General features: G+C 36.1%; 1 protein-coding gene and 1 pseudogene across 1 annotated transcript in view; one reads left to right on the top strand and one right to left on the bottom strand.

Moving 5' to 3' along the window:
* The window catches only part of KCNH8 (potassium voltage-gated channel subfamily H member 8), a 449,367-nt gene that overhangs the window by 104,018 nt on the left and 318,518 nt on the right, over positions 1-26,831 (bottom strand). The gene's annotated exons all lie outside the window — the stretch shown is intronic.
* On the top strand, positions 24,368-25,733 carry LOC119510065 (annotated as a pseudogene).

Below are 26,831 nucleotides of genomic sequence, written 5' to 3'. Positions count from 1 at the left end.
AACCAAAGTGCAGCATATTGTTTTGTTTTGTTTTTAGTAAATAGTTTATATATATAAATATATATATATATATATATATATGTGTATATATATATATATATATATATGTATATATATTTTTAATTGAGGTTGTTCACGTATCATGCAACTATCCAAAGATCCAAAGTGTACAATCAATTGCCCATGGTACCACCATAAAGCCATGCATCCATCACCACAATTAATTTTTTTTCAATTTTTAGAACATTTTCATTATTCCAGAAAAGAAATAGACAGAAAAAGGAGATTCAAATCCTCCCATACCCCTAACCACACACCGCCCCCCCTCCATTATTGATTAGTAGTTTTGGTATAGTACATTTGTTACTGTTGATGAAAAAATGTTAAAATACTACTAACTGTAGTATATAGTTTGTAATAGGTATATATTATTTTCCTACATGCCTCTCTATTATTAATTTCTAGTTATGGTGTCATACATTTATTCTAGTTCATGAGAGAGATTTCTAACATTTGTACAGTTAATCATGGGCATTGTCCACCACAAGATTCACTGTTTTATACATTCCCATCTTTTAACCTCCAACTTTCCTTCTGGTGACATACATGACTCTGAGCTTACCCTTTCCACCACCTTCACACACCTTTCAGCACTGTTAGTTATTCTTACAACATGCTACCATCACCCCTGTCCATTTCCAAATGTTTAAGTTCACCCTAGTTGAACATTCTGTTCATAATAAGCAAACACTCCCCCTTCTCTAGTCTCATTCTATATCCTGGTAACTTATATTTTATGTCTATGAGTTTATTATAATTAGGTCATATCAGTGAGATCCTGCAATATTTGCCTTTATGTGTCTGTCTTATTTCACTCGATAAAGTGCCCTCAAGCTTTTTTCATTAATCCCTTTCTTTTAAGACACTTTTGTTCACACACCATACATTCCATCCTAAGCAAACAATCGTTGGTTCCCTGTATAGTCACGTATTTATGTATTCAGCACCATCGCCACTATCTATATAAGGACATCTCCATTTCTTCCCCAAAGAGGAGGAAGAGTCAAAGAAGGCAGAGAGACAAAAGAAAAAAAAAAGATAGGGAGAAATAAAATAACAACAAAAAAACACATGGCAACTAGAAAGCAACAAAAGGAAAGATAGCATCAACCTAAAGTAGAATAAAGAGTCAGACATCATCACCAATGCCAGGAGTCCCATATCCTTCCCCTCTCCCCCCACCCCCATATGCATGTAGCTTTCGTATATTGCCTCTGTTATATTAAAGGAAGCAAAATACGTTTCCGTTAATTATAGTCTCTAGTTTGCATTGATTGTGTTTTCCCCCCAATCCCACCCTGTTTTTAACACTTTGCAATGTTGATATTCATTTGTTCTACCTCATGTAAAAACATATGTGTACCTTTTATTACACTTGTTGAGCACCCTAGGTTTCCCTGAGTTACATAGTCCCAGTCTTTATCCTTCGTCTTTTGTTCCAGTGTCCCACATGGTCCCAACCTTCTTCTTTCTACCACACTCCAGTCATCTTTCTTCAGTGTACTCACATTGCTGTGTTCCCATCACCCAAAATTGTGTTCCAAACCTCTCACTCCTGTCTTTTCCTATCTGTCTGCAGTGCTTCCTTTAGTGTTTCCTGTAGAGCAGGTATCTTGTTCACAAACTCTGTCACTGTCTGTTTGTCTGAGAATATTTTCAGCTCTCCCTCATATTTGAATGACAGTTTTGCTGGATATAGGATTCTTGGTTAGTGGTTTTTCTTTTTCAGTATCTTAAATATATCATCCCACTTCCTTCTTGCCTCTGTGGTTTCTGCTGAGAGATCTGCACGTAGTGTTATTAAGCTTCCTTTGTATGTGATGGATTGCTTTTCTCTTGCTGCTTTCAGAATTCTCTCTTTATCTTTGACATTTGATAATCTGATTATTAAGTGTCTTGGTGTAGGCCTATTCATTTTTATTGTGTTTGGGGTATGCTGTGCTTCTTGGATCCATAATTTTATGTCTTTCATAAGAGGGGAAATTTTCATTGATTATTTCCTCTATTATTGCTTCTGCCCCTTTTCCCTTCTCTTCTCCTTCTGGGACACCAATGACAGATAATTTCTTGCTTTTTGTTTTGTCTTTAAGTTCCCAGAGACAATACCCATATTTTTCCATTCTTTTCTCTATCTGTTCTTTTGTGTGTAGCCTTTCAGGTGCCTTGTTCTCCAGTTCCTGAGCATTTTCTTCTGCCTGTTGAGATCTGCTGTTGTATGTTTCCACTGTGTCTTTCATCTTTTGTGTTGTGCCTTTTGTTTCCATAGATTCTGCCAGTTGGTTTTTCAAACTTTTAGTTTCTACCTTATGTACAGCCTATGTTTTCACTATATGGTCCATCTCTTTTGCCATATCCTCCCTAAACTTTTTGAATTGACTTAGTATTAGTTGTTAAAGTTCCTGTATCTCAGTTGTAGTGTAAGTTTGTTCCTTTGACTTGACCATGACTTCATTTCTCTTAGTGTAGGCTGCAATTTTCTGTTGTCTAGGCATGGCTTCCTTGGTTACCCCACCAGGTTTTCCCAGACCAAAACAAGTTCCGGTCCCAGAAGGAAAAACTATTCACTATCTGGTTTCCCTGAGGGTGTCCTAGAAAACTGGTAGAGCTTGTGAGGCCTTGGGTCACTGTGCTTTTCTGCCCAGCAGGTGGCTCCTGTCAGCCTGTAGCTCCAGACTAGTGTAAGGAGGTGTGGCCCATGGCTGCTTTCCTCCAGGCTCTGGAGTTTGGTTCTGAATGGTAAGTGGGTTGTAGAGCTGGGCCCCATCCCTTTCCTCTTAGGGAAGATAGACCCCCTAGGGAGAGGTCATTAGCATTTCAATGGTCTCTCTCTGCCTGTGCTATCTCCACCCTTGTCTGGGTCAGAGAGCTGGGAACTGAAAATGGCTGAGTCTTTCTCCACTGAGCCAAAACAGGAACAGAAAGCCCCCTTCAGGGCCAGTCTGGCTCTCCAAGGTCAATCTTCACTCAAAGCCTCTGTCTACTTGTTGGGGATTCATATAGAGCAGTCCATACTTGTTAGTTAAAACACCAGTTGCAGCTCAGCTATGCTATATTTGCTCACTCAGAGAGAGCTGCTCTCTGGCTCCATGAGGCTCTGCAGCTTGGGCCATGGAGGGAGGGGGCTCCCAAATTGTATCTGCAGTTTTTACTTCCAGATTTTATGCTGTGGTCTCAGGCATTCCTCCCAATTTAGGTTGCTGTATGATGAGTGGACAGTCACGTTTGTTCCCCCACAGTTACTCCAGATTATTTACTAGCTATTCCTGGTTGTTTATTAGTTGTTCCAGGGGGACTAACTAGCTTCCACTCCTCTCTATGCTGCCATTTTAGATCTCTCCTAGTAAATAGTTTTTAATACATAAACCTAACTAGGAAGGATGGTATTTCTTTAATAGCACTACCTAACTGATGGTAATGCCCTCTAAATATATAAAGGGTATGATGGTCTGTATCCTAATCCAACCCCCAAAATAGTCTTCCTGGGCTTATCTTCCTTTGAGGATAGAACCTTCTTCCTTCCTTTATATCGATATTTAGATTTTTGCTCTTGGCCATGTCTACTGTTACTCTTTAGTCAGTTCCTTTGACATTTGTAGTATTCTATGAGGTCAAAGTTTTCATTAATCAAAACTCTGGATGAGTCTGAATCACCAAGTAAAGACAAAAAAGGAAAAGAACGGAGTCTGGAGAAAGGGACACCCAGCAAGGGTGCAATGGGGAGATATAAAGGCCCATGAAAGTGGAGTGGAGAAGAAAGTATTTACTGGCAAAAAAGCAAACGTATAAGATGAAAGTGGACAATGCCAAAGGGAGGAAAGCAAAAATATATTTGCTTCAAAATAGTGAAAGTGAACAGGAGGAGAGCAACAGAGTGGCTGGTTACTGAGAAGCAAAATCACAATTTTTTGTGTTCAACCTCTTGTTGGTGTGTTGATGACCATATCACTCAATCATGAGCCTGACAGGGAACTGAAAGACTATTCAGTCTGACCTCTGGTATTTAAGCCTACATCATTCAGCCAAATGACATCTGGCCTCTGACCATCTAGAGTAAAACAAAATTTGCTTCATATCTCAAGGGCGTCACATTATAAGGAATTCTGATTGCAGGAAAATTTTTTCTTTCTGGTGCAGCTAATCTACATATCTGCCTTGGAGGTTTGGAGATAACAAAACCCTACAGGCCAGTAGAAATCTTGTTACACATTTCCCTCAGGCTTGCCCTGACAATTTGAAGTTATGTGTTTATGCAGCATTGGATGGCATCCTACAAAAACCCTGCAGCCCAGTTTCTGGGAAACATGTTTCCATTTCCATGGGAAAGTGTTTTAGGTGTCATTCAGGGATAAAGCTGCCCAACTTTGGGCACGTGGCTGGAAGTAGCAGAGGGGGCAAGAGACACAGCAGTAAAGGGAACAGGGAAGAACAAAAACTCCAGTGTCTTGGGAAAAGGGGCTGGAGGCAATAGTATCATAGCCCTGCAGGGTTGCGGGAGCAGCAGCATGGCCTCTCAGGAAGAAGTAAGTCCCGCCCTGGGCTCTAGTGGTCCCAGACCTTGGTGGAGCAGCAGGATTTGGGCCCCAAGTTCTAACAGAGAGCACATCATTTTCCATATTTTTCACAGCTCTGGGTCTAAGGCTGGGGTTGAGCCCAAATCTTCCTCTCCTGGTTTAATATCCTATGGTGCTATTTCTACTCTCTTCTTCATTATTACAGCCTTTCCAAAGTTTAAAAATACAGTTCTCAGTGCTTCAACTCCAACCCCTTCTGCTCTGTGCAGTCATCTTTTTTCCAGGTCACGTGATACCACTCTGATGTCCAGTTTCCCCTTTCTGAACATCTTGCAGACCATCAGTCTATCTTTGATGCTTGGTCTCAGAACTCAATGCAGTCAACAATTCTTGGGAACAATTATCCCTTCTTGACAAGACTTGATGCCTGAATGCTCATAACCAGTTTCCGAGAGGAAATACAGCAAAATGTGCATTCAGATCAAGACCCTTTGCTTTACCTTCCACCAGTCCTAAGAGAGGCTTTCCTGAAACCAGGAAACTAAAATGTTACCTTCAATGCTGCCACTTGCCCAAAAGTCCCTAAATAGCCACTAAGTAGTTAATTAACAAATTCGCTCACTTGGCAAATATTTATTGACTGTACACAATCTGTGAGATGGCAGTAAGGTATGGTAAGATAAGGGAGATGGGTCCTCAAGGACTTTACAGTCTATCTGGGAAACTACAATACAAGGAACTTAAAACAATATAAGGTTGATGAAACTGAGGGCTGCTGGCTGCAGCAATCAGAAAGGGTATAAAGGAGGTGGGAGACATTCAAATTGTACCGTTTAGAGTGGGTAAGATTTAGAGTAATGGAGATGGAAGAAAAGGACATTTAAGAGAAGCTAAAAGTGCATGAATAAAGGAATTATGCCAGGAAAATATAAGGCATGTTTGGGGAAAAAGAATTCATGCTATTTGGCTAAAGTAGAGGTATGTACAGGAAGTCAGGTAAGGTAAGTTTACCCTACAAGTTTTCAAATTATAACTATTCTCCTTTCCTTCCAAGGGTACAAAATCAGCAACCACAAGAAAAGTTGAAGCTAAACTGCTACATCAAGGACTAATATTTTATATAAAGGCTAATTTTCTGGCAAGAATGCTAAGCCTTTGAATAAATTAACAAGAAAAACTGTCAAATCTTTCTTCCCCTCTATATTCACGTGTATGTGTGGGTGTGCATGCATACTTGCCTGTTTGCGTGTGTGTGTGTGTGTGTGTGTGTGTGTGTGTGTGTACACATGGGGGTAGATTTAGTACAATTCTTCCTGGAGTCAGGGAGTTCATTCCACTTTATTTTGAGTATAATTTCAGTAATGATGAAAAACATAAAGTACATTTTTTAACTTTAAAAATAATTTTCAAAGAAATAGTAAGATAAGGGTAATGAGGCTTTGAGAAACTGCTGGAGAAACCTCGTGAGATTCATCTTAGGGTCATTCCATCTGACCACACATCTAAAAGCATGAGAGACACTTTTCTTCCTTTAGAGAGTGAAACTGAGGGTTCTTAAGTTGCTGGCATTTAATTCATAAGCTGGTATCATGATAATAGTTTCTAGCCATTATGAATCATCACTGCTATGATGCAACTATTATCAACATTTGTAAGGATATTTCTGGATATTTCAACATTTTCTCACTTGCAGTGATTTCATTTAGGGGTATTTTTATTCCTTCTCTGATTTTTCAGTAGTCTCAATAATCAATTTTTCCATTTCTACTGCTTAAACTGTTCAGTACCTTTGTCCTTTGTTCCTTTATCCCCCAACTGAAGGCCTTACTATACTTTAATCTCAACTGATTATCTGCTTCTATCCCCAACTAGACTGGCTGCTTTCTGGGAGGAAAGAGCATGGTCCATTGCATACACTTGATTCCTAAGCCTAGCACAGGACCTGTCACCTAACATGTACTCAACGCATATTTGTTAAATAATAAAGAATATCTTCCCAACTTGCAAAGATTACAGAATAGATCCTCTTGCCTTGTATATAAAACAGGAGTTGAGTTTGCAGAGTGGCTTTGACTGTGGCCCCATCACTAATTAACAAGTTGACTTTAGGTAAGATAGCTCTCTGTTTCAGCTTCTTCACCTGAACAAACAAAACTAAAAATCCTTTCTTGTTTGCTGTGAGGAGTAAAGAAGATAATTTTATAAAGCATCTGTCATGATGCCTGGTGTATGATTACTGGTTAAAATGTTAGTTCTTTTTCACTTCTTCTACAATCTTATATCACTTTGCCACAAATGACTATTATTAAAAAATAAGTTTGCTTTCCAAATGGGAAGGTGAGTAAACAACTAATTTTCATCATATCATATGTATATATATATGTATATAATATGTATATAACTACAAATGGACTCAGGAACTTGGGATGCTAGAATAAAGTGATTCTTAAATGCAGGCAGAAAATAAAATGTAATGACTACTTCAAAGTCATCATCATTGCTTAGCAGAACCACATGCCCCTGGATTCATTCCACTTAGGTGTACATAAATCCAAAACAGGACATTTTGAATCCACTGTTTTGATTGAAATGACATTTTGACCCCACTCGTCACCTAGATCCCATTCATTTGTACTATTTTAGGGTCTTTCCTCCTTATTCCAAGAAATAAATACAAATTCTAATTATTTCATCCAATTAATAAATAAGCATGATAGGCAGAAATGAGACAAATTAAGCTGACAATCTTTAAAACAAAGCATGTTAAATTAGTTAGTTCCCAAAACAAAACAAAAAGACCTGATTGAAAAATACACATTCTGTAAGAACGCTGAGGATGGCAAACATTTACTGGGGCACAATTAGACTCAGCAGAAATAATCAATAAAACACAAAGCTCAAAATGGCTAAAACTGCACACAGTAAAATTTTTTATTGACCAAAAATTGATGAAAAAGTAATCTTCTTGACAAAAAGTATTTATCTAATACTGAGAAAATTGTACTTCATAGAAATGTTGCCATAAAAGAATACTCACAGAGATAGAAACTCTCTTGTCCTGGTAACATAATTTCAATAAAATAAAAAGGATATGGAACAGAACTGTTTAATCCTGTTGTATTGACATTTGATACAAAAATTAAATTGGTTTACTGAAGTTCTAGAAAGTACTATCTCTAGATGAGAAGTCATACAATGTTGCTGTCATTCTATTGAGAATGTCCATATTAGTAAACACAATGGAAATGTCCTTAGGGATCAACAGAATGAGGACAAAACATACACAAGGTTAAAGTGGGAGATTTAAAATGGTGGGATCAAAAGATCTTGGACACATTAAAATCAATTCCATATTTGATCAAAAATGATTTATTGTCTGATTAATACCTCTGAATATAAACTTTGACTCATGAAAAACAAAGAATTTTACTGAAGTAATTCCATGAAACTTATCACCAAAAGTATGGAGTCTTCCCTTTTCAAAGAATGAAAAATATTTGACTCACCAATTTAAAAGAATGTCAAAATTCTTCACCTTGGCAGTGGCAATGAATTTCTGTTCTTTCTCTTTCCCTCTCTCTCACTTGCTCTCTTTCTCTCTTGCCTCTCACACACACATGTATGCACTATGGTGGCCGTGACATTTGCCAGGAATGACCACCATAACATGACCTGCCTACACCAGCCACCAAGTATGTTGACAGAGAAATCACAGGTAGTCACAGATTCTCAGTTGTCAACAAAATAACACTGGATTATTTATTAAAGGGTCTTTAATTATTCTGAGTCATAATGTACCATGCTATTATTATTTGGGTTTCACCTGATATATTTGTATTTTCTATGAGCAAACATCTTTGTATAAAACAAAACATTGCATTGGACACTGGAATCACGAACCCTCACTTATGCCGACACTTTTAACATAAATCCGGCACTAATCGACTCTCTGAAATCATCTCATGAGTCACTCCCAAGTGGGTCACAAAGAGTAACCACATATCCCAAAATAAACCATTTCAGCCACAGAATAGCTAAACCAGTATATTTTAAAAATTACCAGCACTACAACATGATTTTATGGGCAGATGATAAAATTAGAAATACTGCTCTCCTTCTGTGCATCACACTCAAAAGAGCCAACCTTGCCAGAATTCCGTTTCAGGTTAGAAAGACTGCTAAAAACACAAAAACGAAAAAACCCCACAAAACTGTAATCTTGACCATCCGCAGCTCATTTTTGGTAGAGACTGTTTGGGCACTGACTTCAGTAAAGCAAATAAAGTTGCCCAGAGTTTCTTCAGAATAAAATCAGCTGCCATTGTCATTATTTTAATAAATATTGTCAAGGTAATAATAATAATTGCAAAAGCAACAGCAGCAGTGGCACCTATAGCAAATGTCATATATTGAGCATTTAGGAATCACTTTACATCACTTCATCCACTTAAGAACCTAATAAGCTAGGTAGTCTGTCTATTGTACAGATGAGGAGTCTGTGCTTTAGAGAGGTTAAGTAACTCAACCAGGCTTCCACAGATGGTAAGTAGAGGAGCCAGGCTTTGAAGTCCAAATCCAGAACTCACATTCTTAAAACCTGTTGTTTGAATCATAGTAATATTCATATATTACCTTACTCTATGAAATCAAACATAATTTCACAAGGAGTTGCAAAGTCAAAGGTTAATTTTAAATAATTTTCTAATAGAAAATAAATATAGATTTTGCAAGCTACATGAAGCTTGATATAGTTCAACTTTTATTTCTGTCTTTAATATTTCAATTGAATGGATATTCTGGTATTCAATTTCTGCCAGACTACTTAAATTTGGGGTAGAAGACAGGGGCATGGGAAATATGGTAGGAATCAAATCTACCAGTTTTTATCAAGAGAGGTCCTTTGTAAATATTTATCTAACTTGAATGGGGTTCTGAATTTTTGAAGAAGTAAAATTGACTTCTGTCTCTGACTTTAACTGACTAATCTCAATTTAAAAAAAAAAAAAAAAGAACTCTTATGTTCAAGTAAAGGATATGCCAGCAAGGAAATTTTGGCAGTAGCCTCTGTTCGGTCATAGACTATAAAACACATTTTAATTATTTCTTCTGTCTGTGGCTGGTTGGACTAATTCTAAATACAAAGCAAACACCCACATATATACACATGACAAGAGAGGAGAGAAGAGGTATTGAAATTTTTATACCAGATGTCTAATTAGTTTAGATAAAATGTTTAATTATCTTTTATTTCCTATCATGTGTTTATGAGTTATTTTATGTTCATGTTTGTTAAAATATCAAATGAGAAAAATATTCCAGAGGAAATTCTTTAGAAATTCCAAACCACTTTATAAAAATATTCACACAATTAGGGCAACATACAGAGGAAAACTTTGTCTCATTAGTGCAAGTATACAGTGTGAGACCAATTACCTAAAAATAGCATGTGTGCTCCTTTTCATGAGAATGTTCATCTGGGCTAAACAATTTGGCAAATATAGTGGAGAGAAGTATTTTTGGTGTTTCTCCTTCTTGAATTTGGATTAAAATTCCCAAAAATGCTATCTTAACCTGGTGATAACTTCTCTGGTCTCCGTACATTCTATCCAGGCCTTCAATCCATCATTTTGTTCTTATCCTTCTTTTCACTCACTCTGTGTCTGAGTTGGCAAATTAGTGACCTATGGAAATCATCAGGCTTACAGATGTTTGGGCCTCAAACTGTGCTTTTCAAGTTTTGAATTATTTGCCAATGTTTAAATATCAGAAATTTATATTAAAAAAAAAAAAAACCCACACTGATGCCCAAATTCTTTGGCAAACTCAGATATGACTACAGTGTTCGTACATTGCTGCCAGAGTTAGGTCCATGGCGGGTTCTCAGACTGGACTAGCACTCTCCACTTCACAGAACTTAATATCATTAACATTTGTTTAATATCTGGCCTGTTTCACCCATGTATCTTATGTCCCTTTCTACTGTAAGTTTTTGATTCTGTGACCTCAGATGTCCATGAATTCTGTGCTCCAAACAAACCAATCCATTCACTGATCTTCATCTGCAAATTTATTGTGACATTTTATACTTCCATGCATTTATTCACAGTGAGTCCCTCACCTAAAATATTCTCCTACAAATCCTCTTTCAAAATAATACTCATCTTTTGAGCCCCAGCCCAAGTGCAATCTTCCCAGTAATTCAGCCAGAATTCCTTCTGCTTCTTTCTGGAAGTTTTTACCTGTATAAACATAAACCAAACTAATAACCTGCCCCCCATACACACACACACACTTTTTGTGTACTTTTATGCCCAACTCTGCCTTTCTAACAAGGAAGTACTTCTAGAAGGCAAGCTGTACTTTAGACTTCTTTGTATTGCTTGCAGCTTGCAGCACTATGTCTCTGTTAGGGACTCAACAAATATTTATTTTATAGTAAATACTGAAATTTTTATAGAGTTTAAATATAACAATACCTCAGACATCATTCTTTTTATCTTCTATTTTCTCTATACCTACAGTCTTTTAGGAAAATAACCTTCAGTATATTAAACTGTCACCTATCCCAAAAGGGTTTCTATGATTAATATCGTAGCTAGAAAGAAATTTTTGTAAATTAAGCATATTTGATGATCTTTTCTCAAGACAGCAACACTATTTATTTTCCTGGTAACTGAACATTTCTGTTTGAAGGATTAGAGATTTGAGGCCTTAAGTTTAAATGATTTCCTTCCATAAAGGTGCTCCAAGTGGGAATAAGGTCTGAAGTAATTAACCCTTATTCAACTGGTCCCTTTTTGGGGTGGAGGGGGGATAGATAAAAGCCATTCTTATATTTCACACAGAGTATACAACAAAATCATACTGGAATTTAGGCTACATTATTTTAGGCAGAAATTGATACTGTGGTTCAGGCAAGATCATGAACTTAGCCAAAAAGCAAAGCCTTCTGATATACACATCTGAAAATACTGGAAATACATGTATGAGATATAGATAGATATGGAAATATAGAAATGGATAGAGATATATAGATATTCTTTCAAAAGAGGAAATGAAATCTTCATATGCAAAATTGAGGAGTAACAAGTTTGTTAGCTGACACTGTATTTGTGAATGGGCAACTAATCAGAAATAACAGTGTCTGTAGGTTTGGATTTTCATGCCATGCAGGGACAGGAGATAACACCTAAATCCAGCAAATGCTGGGACTGACACCTGGATAAAACTGGGACACTCAAAGGGTGGAATAGGAAGGGAGAAGGTTTGAAATAATTCACCCACCAATATATGGGGAATAGCAAGGAACCTTGAGTTAAAAAAAAAAAAAAAAAAGTAGTCTCCTGCAATCAAGTTTAAAAATTCAGGCTTGTGCCTTACATGCATTGATCTCTGAATGGGTACTGTCCGTGAGGAAATTTGCAACTAGGAACCTTTAAGTTTTGATCCTAGGGCAAGTGATATTCCTGGTGTCCCAGGTAGAAGCGAACACACAAACAACCATCATCAAAATTCTCTGGAGGATATTCTCACAATCCAGTCTGCACAGGATTTATACAGAAAGAAATCCTATTGAAGATGAATTCACAATTTATTTTTCAAAATTACAAAATGCATGAGGAAACAATTCCCATTTGCAAGAGTTAGCTGAAAGAAGATTAGCAGAAAATTAACTTGGATTAACATAAATTGAGGAAATACAGTAAGACAGTATGTTTAAAATCAAAATTCAATTCAGAAGCTTGATTTAATGGACATAAAATATGGAATGATAATGATATAAAAAACTAAACCAAACGCTATGGAAAATCAAGTTGGTTGATTCGAGAAAGCGCCAATTAGAATTTTTCTCTATATTTGATAGAAAAATAGTAAGTATCTATAGTATTTATATAATCAAATTCAGAAGCGTTATATAATGGCGATTTTTAAACCCTGAACAAAAAAAATTGTGTGGCGATCAATGAATGTAATTAGAAATCAACAGCAAAGAGTTAACCCCAAAATTCCACATAATTTGAACAATAATTTTTAAAGTCTTCAGCAATTAAAAATATATAGCATTTCTAAACAAATTATTTAGAAAAGAAGATTACCTGCAAATTAATGTCCTAAGTGCCTCATTCAAAAAAGAGTAAACTGGACTGGCCAAAAAACAAATAAAAACATTTTCTCCCTTACTTAATCAGGAAAATGGAAATTAAAAGAAGAATTAGATAGTATTGCATACCCTTCAGGTTTGTACAAGTTTAAAAAATTGATAACAATTGTTGGTGAACATCTGGGAAAAGAACGCATATAACGCCTCCAACTTATAAATTGGTATGACTGTGTCAGAGAGGAATTTGGCAATATATATGAACTTTGCAGATGGGCAGACCCTTTGAGCAAGTACATTTGTAGGTATCATATCCAAATAATTCTTGCACATTTGCACAAGGAACTTATGTTTGATTGCTCATTGCTAACTATTTAGAATAGTGAGAAGTGTAAAGCAACTAATTGTCCCTCAGTAGGGGAATTGATAAATAAATCAAAAGGATAAGTAAATTTTCTTTATTGTACATACTAATTTTATTAAGCAGCTAAAAATAAGTAAATAAGATTTACTGTGTATTATCATGGATAAATCTAAAAAGAAAATGCTCTGTGAGAAAGTAAAAAGCTTGAAAAGAAGATAGAAATCCCAGCTATATTATATTTGTCTATTATTTTTCAAATTTCCCCCAAACATAAACAATTATAATATTTCTCTCTATAAAATCTATACATACTGCAAAATGTAAAAGATGGTAAAAAAGATAATAAACTTTACAAGTAATTCCACTACTCATTGAACTTATTTCTAGTCCTTTCAAGTGTGTTTGTGTACGTGTGTATTTCCTTTTCTTTGGTCACAAATAGGCATCATAAACTATTTAGAAAGTAGTATCTTTAGTTCGTTACTTGAAATATCATGAGCTGGCCTTTTGCCTGGTTTTTTTTTTTTTTCATGTGGTCCATGGTTTCTGTGACTTACACGGTATGTGTGCTATTTTAAATCTACATGTTGATGATTTTTATTTTCCCCACATCCCAGGTAATCTATGAATTTTGACTTAATGTCAAAAGTCTCTCATTTTAGCACCTCTTTTCTTGCCTCCTTCTCTAATTGGAAAATTGTGTTCACTTTAAAGTTTCTCCTATTCTCGGCTGCTCACTTTCAAATATTTGGAAATATTGTCTATTTAATTCATAAATATTATAAATGACCTTTTAAAACTGTTTATATCTATACTTATATTGAAAAAACATATGTACAGATTTTTATTAAGAATGATTTATACTTTACAAACAGGTATTTTTGAACTTTTGAAAGAAGTTGTTAAAACCATAACTTATTATAGCTTTTGTTTCAGTTCTTGTTTTCTTCAGTAACACCTACAATCCTTACATTGAATCTCTTCTCCATTTTCCTTACCTTTATATTGCCTTATTGGTTAATTTTTTTTCTTATCTTGATTCTGAAAGAGTATTTCAAGTATGGTATAGCAGACAAAAGCAGTTGTTTTTTGGCGTAATATATGACTGGATTCAACTCACAGCTCCACACTCACTATGTAATTTTAGGCGACATATTTGAACTCCTTAAGTCTCAGTTGCTTTATCTGAAAGAGGTGGGATAGTGCCTCCAAATTTATATCTTCAGTGAGAGGATTAAGTAAAATTATAAATAAAATTTTTGAGTTCATATCTAATATAGACACATAATTTATATATTATATATATGCAATATATATTAAGACATACACAAAAATAGACATTTTTAAATATCAGGGCAAAAGTTCAGTATAAAGAGATGTTTGAATACTTTCTTCCTATAACCCCTTGGGTATGTCAGTTTGATTTAAAAGATATACAAAGTCAGTGTTGCTCTACATCATGATGTTATTTTCTACGGTGTCAGTTTAGTTTTTTACTGACGCCAATGTGGATTTTAGTTTTGTAATGAATTTTTAATTTCCCTCAATTTTTTCTTATAACATTCATCTTTTGCTCTCTCCTTATGAAATTAGGCTTTTTATTTTTTAAAATCATGGAAATCAGTTTTCTAAAATTTCTTCTGCTTCCACAGGAAATCATATTCAGGAAAACATTATTCCCTTGAGATTTGAGTTTGGTGCTCTTGTTTTTCTTTCATAGGCTAAATGTTCTTTTAAAAACTTATATGTAAGTCCACTTTAGAATGAGAAAATGTCTATGACATAGTGTTCAAGGATGCAAGAGGCTGTGGAAGGTCCTGGCTCTCACTCACTCTCTTTTGGTTCATTTGCCCACTTTATATAATCTCAGCATCCAACAGGCAGTCAACAATTGTCTCTTTCTCTATCCTCATGGCTAAGCTTACATGGCAAAGACGATTATAATGTTCTACCATCCTCAATCCTTACCCTGCCTTGAGGTTTCCTGTCAGGATGCATGTTTTATGGAATTATGGTTTCTAACTAGATGGAATTAAAAACAAAACAAAACTACTGGACCTACTGGAGCTAGCATACTGCTCTGAAGCAATGTATAAGCAGTAGGAGACAAATGTTCAATTTCCTGGGAGACCTTGGCTTTCTGAATGAGCAGGCAGTGCGTGAATGTGGGATGCAGGGTTTGCATGAGTGTGGGTCTTTCAAAAACTCGGGTTGTCTGTTGATTACATTTTAACATTCAATCCTATTTACCTGCTTTTAGTGAAAATTCCTCTAGTTTCTTATAATAATAGATCCAGTGTTGATCGTTGATCTTAATTTTCAATGATGGTGAAGATGTAAGATTGTGTCTTTATCCTGGCCTTCGTATTATATTCAGTGGGAAGATGGGAAAAGTTGCATCAAGGGCTACTATTCAGATGAACTCTTGTCCAAATCTAATATTTTAAAATTTAGTGAGGGAGGGAAATAGACAAAGAAAAGTAAGGGAGATACCAATTTAAGAGAAATAATGATGCCTTGATTCTTTTCCACTGAAATCACACTTGATTATCTATTCCATCTTATAAACATTATCTTTACTTTTCAGTACTGGAAACTAGAAGGTATTGTGTTTGGATTTGAGAAAAGGAACACAAATAAAAAGTCATAAAAGGGGAGGCATTGGATTGTATATATGGTGACAGAATAAAAATTAAGGAAAAGTCCATGGAAATACACTACACAAATAGTGAACTGTGAGTTAAGCCATGGACTGTAGTTGGTGGTGCAATTATAAAAATATGCTACTATCAATTGTGGCAGATGTTCTGCACTGATGTAATTATTGGTGATGAGGTGGTGTATGGAATTCTGTGTTTTATGCATGATTGTTCTATAAACCCGCAACTTCTCTAATAAAGAAAAAAAAATTAAGACATATGTCAGGTCAATTCTACTCCTTATTTGGAAGGAGGACCAGAAATTATAAAGTCCATTTCACATATTTTGGAAATAGAAATATGTAGTTCTGTATTCAGAAATACTTTAGAGTAGAGAAAATATATTTTTAAAAACAGCCTTTCGTTTCCTCTTGTTCACATACAAATAAGAGAAGCTGATGTTTGGAAGATCTTGGAGATCAATTGTTTTGACCATGTTATTTCAGAGAGAAAATATGAGGACCATAGCCAGGATTAAAACAGCAGTCTCATCCTCTCAGTCCACCATTCTTCCCAGTATATCATGAGGCCTTCTCAAAGAGAAGCAATCAAGTAAAATTAGAAGTTAAGATGACATTATCTATTGGATGTCTCCTTTCGGTAACATCTTGTGATTCTATGAGTCAAGGTTGGCTTTAATGAAAGAGTAACTCAACTGGAGTCAACTCAATTGTATAAAGTCATTGTGTAAAAAAGTTGAAAAAAAATGCAGGATCTCTCGATTTAAGAAATAATTACAATCCTGAAAAGTTGCATGTAAAAATGAAATTGTTTACTGAGTTTGTTTGCATGATAAAATTGGAAGTGCATGGCTTTGGCTAAAATCGTCCAATGGTTACGAATGTTAAGCAAGAAATGGATTAAATGAGAGGAGTTTCATGGCAAATATACTGCTGTAAAAAATACAATTACACTACAATTATCCAAAACCTGGAAATAAAATAAAGATAAAAAACGTTTTTCTAGTGGGTTTACCCAAGTTTTCACTTATCTGAAAGACATGTCAACAGACTAAGGCATTATTTGTTCAACACACCTAACATTCAGGTGTGGAAAGATAGTTTTCTTAAATGTAACATAATCAAATCTTCAAGTTGAAACCAACCTTAGAGATTATTTAGCCCAAGGATGCTTTTGTTTGTTTCATTTACCCGAAGTGCATGAGAGAACATCAGGGGATATACAAACTATAATTTTATGCTAAATATTTGTATGAGGATATATTAATTTAGAAATGGAGACAGTCTATTGTTTCCATTCATTTTTCAAAAGGGCTTGCGACCAAAGAAAGGTTGAGAATTGGTAAGAATCACTTGAACTTCTGATTTTAAAAGAGATAATTGGGGCAAATATGGCTTGGTGGACTTTCCTGGGTCATACAGTTAATTAGTGCCCATGCTATGGCTAGAACAGAGGTTCCCCAAGTTCTGGGCTGAATTGTTCTATTATATAATGTTCTTTTATGAAGTCTGTCTTTGAGGAACATAACATAGAGATCTAAATGATTCTGTAGAGTACCAAGCATCAATAATAATGTCCGTTAGTTATTTATAAAATTTATTTTAGTAAAATCTCTTCGTGAAGTTGTGGTACATATTTATTAAAATGATCTTCTCAAACTGGTAATCAAAAAGAGTGCAGACATTAGAAGTCAAAGAGAAATTTATTAGTATTTGTAAATTATTTGATTGCCTTCCTAAAGCATTCAAAGGAGTTAATGAAACTTATCAAACATTATTAGATGTACATTATTTGATATTGCTCTAAAATGTTATTTTAAAGCCAATAGATTTTCTTATACTAATAATAACCAGAAAAAATTAATGGAAAATAGATCCATTCACATGAGCACAAAAATACATAATACTTAGAAATAAACTAAAATATGTGCAACATTAGATATATAAAAGAATAGTTTTAATAAATGGAGATTAAATGCCATAATCTTAGCTGCCAAAAAATATCTTAATGTAAAAGTATTAATTTCCTCAAATTAATTTCTAAAATTAACTCAAATTAAAATCTCCTTTGGATTTTTGGGGGGGAGTTAATTTTTTTCAAATATTCATCTAAATGATTAAATGGGCTAGAATGGCACAGTACCACTTGCTATGCCAAAATTTTAAAAGTGCAATAAAACTGCAATATTGGTATAAAATTAGACTGTCAATGAAAGAAAAATGAAGCCTAGTAATAGTCAAAAGTACTCAATAATTATGATCAAAATGTCAGGTTTAATTACTGGAATAAATGAATTATTCAATAAATGATATTGGTAAACTGGTTAGGCATTAAGAAAAAAGAAATAAGTTTGGATCCATGCCTCAAACCTGCTAAAACAAACTTCCCTTGACTATCAGAAATAAATCCCTTTTCTCTTCTTTGGATTTTCTCCCTCCTCTGGGTCACCTGAAAATTGTGTTTCATGTCTGAGATATGCCTTCATTTTAAAGCAGAAGCAGCTGGCACTCCCTGAGCCAGAAATGTACTTCTATCCTGACATTAACAACCACACAACTCAGAAAAATTCAATAGGATAGAAAGGAAGAGGCCAGAAGTAGAGACACCGACTCCTTTAGGAGGAGCATAGGAGGCTAATGAAGGTCAGGAATGGATGGCCTCAAAACAGACCCCTTCGAGACCACACTCAATGGACACTCTCTTGTTCAAAGCCTAGGTCCCAGGGAAGACCTAAAATGTTTAAGAGCCAAGAGAATCCTAGGGCTGCATTGGGGTTGAATCATGTTCCCACAAAAGGCATTTCAGGTCCCAACCCCTGGTACTGTGGGTGTGGACCTATTTGTAAATAAGAACTTTGAAGATGTTACTAGTTAAGGTGTGCCCAAACTGAAGGAGGATGGGCTTTAATATAATTTTGCTGAAGTCCTTAAAAGCAAAGAAAATTGAACATGGAAGGAGAAGCCATGGGGAGCAGACACAAGGCTGGAAGTCAGTGGAACTCAGAAGAGAAAGAGAACACACTGCCATGTGCATTGCTATGTGATAGAAAAGCCAAGGATCACTGGCATCCAGCCCCAGAATGCCACACTCTGTAAGGTGAAAGCATTGTCCTGCTGATGCCTTGATTTTGGACTTCTCTTAGTCTCAAAACCGTGAGCCAATAGATTTCCATTCTTAAAGCCAACTCACTGAATGATGTTTGTTTTAGCAGCCAGAAGACTAAGCCAGGATGACAGACAAACATGACAGCAGGACGAAGCTCTTTGGAGAGATTATAGATCCATTTAGAATTCTAAGTTGTGTCAACTGAAATTTATCTCCAGGTAGAAAGGAGAAAGGTAATTGGGCCATTTACTGAGAGAGGAAACAGAGCAAAAGGGACAGGACTGGGAATGAAGAAGAGTGGAAACGACTAATCCTCTTTTGCCACTCTGGAAAAAATAAGGTCTTGTAAAGCAGAATCACTGCTTATCCTTCTCTTCTATCAATGCCATCACATAGGAAAAAATTGAACAATTTTTCCCTGCATTGGAACAATTGATTCCCTGCATCATCACATAAATCTCAGGAAACTAAAGGAGAAATATGGCCTCTAAACGCTAAATATTTAAATAGCATAGGAAACATTATATGAAGGTTAGGATAGAGATTTCAATAAAATATATACAAGGTACATTAACAAAGTCCAGATAATGGAAACTATGCAATAACCAGCGTCTATACCAGAGAATAATAATTAACCTCAGTCATAAAGCATAAGCTGTTCAACATTAGCTTCAGGAATATAACACTGAGGTTCTGGTGTTTACTTTCATTATCAAAGTTTGTTTGTCCAAGTCATTTGTTTTGATTTAAAAATATAAATGTGAGTGGATAAAAGAAATGTGCTTTTCCTATAAGCACTTAGAAATTTCACACTTTCCATCTCAGTTCAGGGATTTAGATTTAGTTAGTACCCTTAGTTCTGATATCCTACTGATGCTCTACTAAATATTTCTCACATGAAAATTATGAACAGACCAGTGATTCGTAAGGTTGCAATGTAGTCTTCCTTGTTTGGGATAATAGCTAAAGTGTGTTGTTTAGTAACAGCATAAATAGAAAAAATCATTATATATACATAAATTTACCACCAATTTAAATTAATGCAGTGAAAAACAAGTAATAATTCATTCTTAGAGGGTAAAAAAGGGGAAAATGGGCTATACATGAGATTGTCAGAAGACATAAGGAGAAAGTAAACTATGGATTGCAAGTTGGTTATTATATAAAAAGTCAGAAACGTGTTTTCAAAAAGGTAGGGTCAATGCAGATAATCTTACCTTTAGAAAATGTTTAATAAATCAGAAAATCTAAACAGTTTAATATGTGATACTCATCCACACTTAATAGCATTTGTTCTTATATTGATGACTGTCAGGTATTATAAGGTCTTCTGAAAGAAGGAAAACTACACAGTCCCTGCTCAAGTGTGAGGATATTGTGTATTTGGACAGTCAAAATAACCAAAAGAAAAAGACTGTCCAAAACAAACAGAATCTTAATATTTGGTTTCCATAAATCTGTTGCCTGTCCTTCATGGCAGTCCACTTTTAACCAATTGAGCAATGATAATGTTGTTCTATAATAGAATAAATGATAAGATACTATAAGGAATTACAGATGCAGTGTAATTTAATTCCAAACACAGACGGGAGACTGATTTTATAACTTTTTCCTTTTTTAGTCTCAATGGAGTGACCTACCAGTATAGCACAGAAGCTTTATCTATGGTCTATTCATTCATTCCTGCATTCATTCAGTCAAATACATGTATGGGGCATGAGCTCTCTATACACGCCAAGAGCAGTATCATGGGGAGAAATACACATACTTGTGCATCTTTCTCTCTCTCTCTCCCCCCCACCCTCTCTAATCTACCTACCTATAGAGATAGATATATTTTACATATATACATACATATGTGTATAAACAATTACACAATCACAGTGAGTCATGATTCCATAGCACTTTTTAATTTGCAAACTGCTTTCATATATATTACCTTTTTAAGTTCACCACTGACTCTCCAACTTGGGCTGTTTTTATTACCTCAATTTTATAGACATAGTTTATTTTTGTAGAATTGCTGAGAGTTACTGAGAGATGATGCATGTGGAATCCTACATTTTACAAAGATTAAAAACATGATTATTCTTTCCAGTATGATGTTGAATTTGAGTTCAGCAACTTTTCTTAAGGTATGCTTTTCAGAAATCTAGATTCATAGGATTTTAGCAGAATAATAATAATAATGTGCATTGCAAAAACAAAGGAATTCTGAGATAAAACAAATTTACACAATACTGGGTTTAGTAAAGTTTAATCAGTTTCTTTGGGATTTCTCTAAGCTTATACTGTGCTAATATTCCTTGTCAATCCTCACGTGGGATGGTAGAGTCACTGCATTTCTCAAACTTAAATGACAATAGAACATATTCTGCTTAGAAGGTCTGGTCTGAAGCATGAACACACTTGGAAACTCCAGTACAGAGCATACTGCAACTTCAGTGCTTAATCACCAAAAGTGTTTTCTCCTGTCAGAGACCTTGGCAACTTGAGATCACCCCCACTCCTAGTCTGCTACCTGAAACAGAGAAGTTCTCTTTCAAATGACTGAGAACACCATGCAATTAAAAGCCAATTTTTGCGTGGCTTAAATGTCCAAATAATTTTAAAACAGTAGGTCAGAACATAGAGATAATTCGACCTCATAATTAAGCATTCTTATGTACTTTATTTCCTTATTTTACAATAAGCAAAGTTAAATATGAAGGAAGTCTGGGTTTTAAAAATATACTATTTATTCTTTATGTCAAAAGAGAAGATTTTTGTTCCTAAATATGGAAATGTTTTCTGGTTTCTAGAAGCCTTTAACAAAATAGGACAGAATCGGCAACTTTTTAAATACTTAGGAGTATTTGATTTTAGTTTCCCAGAAGTAACTAATATAAATTGTTTTCTGATGACTAAACTTGAAGTACTGTATTGTGTTGCTTCAACATTGAGTTTAATTCCTTCTCAGTGGACCTTCTTGTTTCATTAGGAATGGGTTATGCCCAAATAAATTTGCAGATATGATGAAGAATGAAAAAGGATAGGAAAGTGAAAAGGGATAGGAAGGACTGGATTATAGCCAGGGCTGTTTATAACTAGAAGAATTAAAACTCACCATTAGCTCCAAGACTTACTAAAATCTAACTACCCAAAGTGTGCAACTAGTACCAGCCATCATTAGCATTAGCTTCTTAAAAATGCAGAATCTAATGCTGTACCCCAGATCTACTGAACTAAAATGAGATCCCCAGGTAATTCCAGTGTACATTAAAGTTTAAAAGGCACTGCTTAAAAACAATTAAGTTCAGAAGTCCCTACCTAGGGTCCATTTTAATGGTTGAAATTTTCACTTTAGACTTTTTTTTTACTTTCTTTATTTCATGTTTTCCCAAAGATGAGAATCTACAGGTAAGGGCTACCTAGAAAAGTTTTTATAATTCTTTATATAGAACCTGGTGCTTCTCGAGGGAAATTTGATACAGTTATTGAAATAATCAGCTGCAATTATCGTAAATCTGGTCATTTTTTTCCTTACTTGATGCTTGTAAATGCTAAGCAGTTGATAATTTGAAAACCCTTCAAATCAACCAGTTTTTCTATGGTATTTTATCCAACGAGGATCAGGAGATTTAGGATTAAAATTGCCAACAAAAATTTGAAAATGATGTCTGGCTTAATCCTTTCTTCCTATTCTAGATCCTTGGAACTTTTTTTTTTCTTTTAAGCCAGTTATACAGAAACACTTTTAGTATCTATTATGGACAAACATACTCCAGCCAAAAGATTGAGATAAAAGAGCTTCTCTCTATTACAAAATACTCTCATCTCTAACCTTTGAAGCAGATAATTTATTTTAAATTTCAGCATGTCAGAGCCTTAGAAACAGAGACACTATGGAGAAAGGACATTAGGCAGCATTTTAACTGCAAAAGGGAGCTATTGACCAAGAGGCCGTCTAGCTGAAGTGCAGTGTGGTAAGTGGAACTCCATTGTAACACTTACATAAGGAATATAGACTGTAGTGTAGTGAGAAAAATGCATCAAAAATTACCACATTCCCAGATTTCAGTGAGATATGATGATGTCTGTGAAGAATGATTCATAGAAGTATTTTGATAAATGTTTTGTAGATTTTGCTGATTTTATTTTTCAGTGTAAGAGTAAAGATGCTATTGTAGACATCTGGCTTATGTTTGTTTGTTTTGTTTTGTCTTGACTGCCTAAAATCCTCTTTGGAGGGGGGATTCTCCATTATACATAGTAATGGTGAGACCCAGGGTTCTACTTCTCACCATGGAAATATAAGGAAGAATCTTCCCTTGCCCTGGGAGCCCACAAAGGAGCACATGACTTAAGCCTGGTCAATTGCATTTTCCCTTAAGGACTGAATCAGAGGTAAAGGGAAGGTCAGAACTCACTCATAACAGCTAAAGGGCAGAGGCGTGTCCAGGTCATCCTTGCAAAATGTCAGCAACTGTATTTTTGCACTGAGGCAAGTGCAAATCTTGTTCCCTCATCCTTCTTTCAATTCTGTGAGTGCCTGTCCTGCTACTGAATTACTTTTCTGGTTTTGTTTGCAATCAAAAATCATGACTGATACAGAAATAACCCTTCTTCAATGAGAATTAAATAATAATTGCTTTTTAAATTCCATATAACTCACTGATGTAAGTTTGGGTAAATGGCTCCAGTTGGAGTCTGGCTTTAATTAGTAACAGGAGCAGAGGTGGCATTGGTGATAATGGTGGCAATGGTAGTATCAGTCGTAGGAGGCTACAAGGACATATTATGTGCCACATGCTATGTTAGAAAGTCACCGCGAGTTTTTTTTTTTTTTTTTTAATTTGTAAAATTTTGTTTATTCCCATCAGCATCAGTGCTTGGATCAGGAATACTTGATAGAGTACCTCTCTAATTCTCAAAATTCTGTGAGGGTAGGTACTACATCGATTTTACAGGCAACTAGGATCATTTTATGCAAAGTCACACACTGAGGTCATCTTGGCCAAACCACATGCCTAGTAAATTCCTGAAGCAAGATTTAAATCCGAATTTTTCTAGCATAAAACCAGAACTCTGGGGAGATGGCGGGAGGGGTGAGGGGAAAGGGCGAAGAAGGGAAGGCGTCTGGGGAAGGGGGTGGGGGCCTGGCGAGGGCACCCTGCAGAGCTGGGGTCCCTGGGCTCACTGCGGAGGAAACGGACCGTGCTTGCAGTCGGAGGGGACTGGGACGGGGCCGGCGGGCCGGCAGGCGCATTCGCCCTCTCAGTGACTGCACCGGCCAGGCCTGTCCCGCCAGGCCGCAGGTGCCCCTGGAGGAGGCTGCCCCGCGAGCCCGCACCCATGGATTTACTAAGGCCTCAGAGAACCAGAATGAAGCTAAGCCAAACAGCTGATGCATCACAGGGTGTCCGTGAGGTGCCAATGCAGCTGGGCCCAAGACAGTGGGGCCCTTGATATGTGTTTATACTCTGGAGGAGGCAAGGAGAGCAGCCAGCTAGCTCCGCCTTTTGGGTGCCAGCAGCCTTTCCTTTTTCTGAAAAGGAGGTTTGTGAAAAGGAGGTTTTGAATTCAAGCAATGAGCCTGCTGTCCCAAGGTGCAGATGTCCTGAATGAGTCCCTTCCAGAAGAAGCCCTTGCCTGTCTCTCCTTTCTTGCTAACCTAAAGTCAAATCAGAGATATTATAATCAATGGATAAAGCAGGGAAAAAGTGGAATAACTTCAAATACAGGTGTCAGAATCTCTTCAGTCCTGAGGGAGGAAGCGGTAGTGAAGATGTGGATGTGAACTTCAACAGATGTTTGTCTGTGAAAGAGGAGAACATCTGTAGAGGAGACTCAGCTCCTCAGCAGTGTAAGCTCTGTACACAACATGGGTAGCGTCTCCAACAGAAACCCAGGAGGCCGGTCTCTGAGACAAAGGCTGTAGGATACTGTTGGGTTGTGTTTCCTATGAGAACTTGACAACAAGCAGTCAAAACCCCTCTTTTTTAATAAAAGAAAAATACATCTTTCTGAATTAATGCTTGAGAAATGACCTTTTCCTGCTGGCTCAGATTTAGCCCCCAAATGGCATTTGATTAAATGGCATACAGCTCCTGTGAGCCCACATTCAACATTTTTTGATACATTTGATCCATCTTTGGTTTCTACAGAAGAGGAAGACAGACTTAGAGAGAGAAGACAGCTTAGTATTGAAGAAAGGGTTGATCTCCTTCCTAATGCATAAATACATTTGAAGCTACTGCACAGGTTAATCCATTATATAAACTTGGACCAAAATTAGCTCCTGGAATGACTGAAATAAGTGGGGACAATTCTGCAATTCCACAAGCTAATTGTGACTCAGAAGAGGACACAACCACCCTATGTTTGCAGTCACGTAAGCAGAAGCAACACCAGGTATCTGGAGACAGCCATGCCCATGTTAGCAGACAGAGAGCTTGGGAAGTCCATACACAGATCGATTACATACACTACCTCGTGCCCGACTTGCTTCAGATTACAGGTAACCCCTGTTACTGGGGAGTGATGGACATTATGAAGCAGAAAACGTTTTTGCTTAGAGACTCTGCACAAGAGGACTACCTCTTCTCTGTGAACTTCCGTCGCTACAACAGATCCCTGCATGCCCAAATTGAACAGTGGAATCACAACTTTAGTTTTGTGTATTTCACTCCTCCACTGTAACAGGACTTTTGAAACATTACAAAGATCCTAGTTCCTGAATGTTTTTTGAACCATTGCTTACTATATCACTAAATAGGACTTTTCTTTTTAGCCTGCAATATATCTGCCATGCAGTAATCTGCAGATGCACTACATATGACAGAATTGACGGGCTCCCTTTACCATCAATGTTACAGGATTTTTTAAAAGAGTATCACTATAAACAAAAAGTTACAGTTTGCTGGTTAGAAAGAGAACCAGTCAAGGCAAAGTAAACTCTCCTGTCCCAAAAGGGTGTAAAGTAGATCTGCTTTACGTGCATCAGACAGTACACCTATAGCAAGCATACATATCAGTGTTAGGTTTTTCAGTACAGCATGTAGGCTTAGTGTTAGTATCTGTCAGGTGCAATCTGCCATTACTTACTCAGATAAACCTGGTGCTTATTGAAACAACAAAGGATAGAGCTACAGGTGTTCAGTAAGGCCTACAAAAATGTTTCGTCAATTTAGTAAAAAGTTTGGTTTTTAATGGCTATGGTAACTGAGTGAAGCAATTCTGGGGCATTTGCTATGAAGAATTCTATTTCTTACTGAGAACAAATTATTAATATTGGATGAGTATTTCAACAGTGTGACTGAAATTATTATTTTTTTCTAAGATTTTTCTATACTCTTCCAAAAGTAGTGATATTTGCAGTTATTATAACTCAAGCTTTGGAAATCCAAAAAACAAAGACTGCCTTCCTTTTAGAAGAAATGCAATTTTCTGGCCACAAGGGCACAATACAATTCACTTAAATGTTGATATAGTTTATAATCAATGTCCTTTTCTCTTCTGCAAAAGGTACTGTTCAATAAACCAGGTTTTCTAAATAGTAGTTCTTAAAATTTCAGGCTTAAAAGGTAGTAGTAGAGATTTGTTTAAAGGCCCCAAGTATTATTTTTTTAATGAGTGCTTTTAACTTAAAACAAGGAATTTGGAATAGCTCCTGCAAAAAAGTCCTGCGTGTGATTTGTTTTTAAAGTTGACTTGTGCAGTCTCACAGTTGACTGATTAAAGTTGGATCTTTTCCTATGTCCATGATGAGTTTGTGAACCATGAAGAAAATGAGGAGAGATGATGCCCAAATGAGTCAGATGATGATAGCTACAGTGGTTGCTGATGTTGAGATTGTTAAAGTGTAATTAATAATTTGGATGGTGGAAATCACTGTTGCAAATTCTAGTAGATGAACTGCTGAAGTATAATTTGTAGAATTGCAGTGCAGTTAATTTTAATGGAAAATCTGAAACTAAACTCCAGATTTAAAGGTACCGTACAACCATTGTATCTGTAAATAACTTTACGTAGCACTTTTTGTCACTTAGAAT

The sequence above is a fragment of the Choloepus didactylus genome, chromosome 1 (assembly GCF_015220235.1).
Source record: "Choloepus didactylus isolate mChoDid1 chromosome 1, mChoDid1.pri, whole genome shotgun sequence".
Classification (NCBI taxonomy): domain Eukaryota; kingdom Metazoa; phylum Chordata; class Mammalia; order Pilosa; family Megalonychidae; genus Choloepus; species Choloepus didactylus.
This window is presented reverse-complemented; position numbering and strand designations above follow the sequence as displayed.